Source organism: Mobula birostris, unplaced genomic scaffold, assembly GCF_030028105.1.
Source record: "Mobula birostris isolate sMobBir1 unplaced genomic scaffold, sMobBir1.hap1 scaffold_380, whole genome shotgun sequence".
NCBI lineage: Eukaryota > Metazoa > Chordata > Chondrichthyes > Myliobatiformes > Myliobatidae > Mobula > Mobula birostris.
Window position 1 is genome coordinate 505,001 of NW_027276879.1, and position 1,422 is coordinate 506,422.

Here is a 1,422-nt window from a genome sequence, read left to right on the forward strand (position 1 = left end):
TCTGCTGGAGCGGGGAGGGAACGCGCGGGTGCCGCCCGACCTTCTGGAAATCGCACATCGGCCGGCCGTCAGTCGGTAGCACCGCGCGCGCAGAGCCTCTCCTTCCTCTCGTTGGTGACCGAGGATCAACGCTTCGGTTGAGTCAGGCTGAACCGGGCATCTCCCTGCCACTCTGGCCTATGGAACTCTCCCGACTCTTTCGCCTTGCCCCTACGGCGCGAAAGAGTGCTGCTGCGGCCGGCGCGCCCGTCCCTTGCTCTCTCGGGCCATGTCTGTCGTCGCAGTGCCGCGCCATCCCCTATCGAGCCGCGTCGCTGGGTGAGGTCCGCACCCGCACCCTTCCGCCGAGCTGGCTCTCAGGACGGTCGACGGTCGCCGCTCGCCTCCGTCGGCCCAGGGCCTAACGCCGCGCCGGTGAACGCCTCGCCATCCCACCCCGTCGATCGCGCCGGTGAGGTCCGCACCTTCACCGCCTAGGTATATGCGCGTGGGTGTAGCTGCCTTCTCGGGATGGTCGACGGTCGTTCGACCGGCCCCCGTCATCTATGCGCACAGCAGTCCCGTCCGCCGGCGGGAGACTCCGTCAATCGATCGTGGTGCAAACGTGCGAATGCCCAACGTCAATTCCGCCCAAAGCATGAAGCCCTCGGTCGGCAATCGGGCCGCCCCGCGGCAGACCCACCTGCCCACCTCCGGAGATGGTAACGAGCCGAGCACGGAAGTTCGGCGCACGTGTCGAGACCGTCGCTTCCACTCGGCCTCTCCCAAAGGTAGGACCGACCAAGCCGGATCGATCGGGGAACAGAGGTCTAACGCAGACGACACTCGCGAGGGCACCAGCGGCAGGCTTGTCCCTTCTCCGTCTTGGTACACACAATGCCTCTTTGCTTTTCGGATCGATATAAAGCTTTTGCCACCGTCGGTCTGCCGGCCGCCGCCCGCGGTCCGCGCTCAGACTCTGTCTGTCCGCAGCCCCCGCTGCGTTCTTGGACTTTGTCATTTTTTTCGGAAATAGCGAAAAAAAGCTTTTATCATTGTAAGTCGGAGCTCGCCCGGCCTCCCGCTTACTGAGTCACAATTGAGTAAGGCTCACTTAGAACTCTGCACTGTGTCAACCGTACCACTAGTCACCCTGCTAAGTGTGTCTGGAAAACGTGTTCCCGTAAATCTCCGGGAACCCCGCCAATCCCCCCGTACAGAAATTGCATGTGTCAAGTCGGCGGGATGCCTCCCGGAAGTCCTACCGGGAAGGTCGCACTCTGGCCCCGCCAGGCGGGGCAAATCCGACCCCCATAGTGACTTCCGGGCCTAACTCGTTAACCAGAGCCGCGACAGACCGTGCAACAATGACATGTGTCAAACCGGCGGCACGACGCCCGGAGCTCATGCCGGTCGCGGGGCACCTCGGGCCCGCCCGACGGG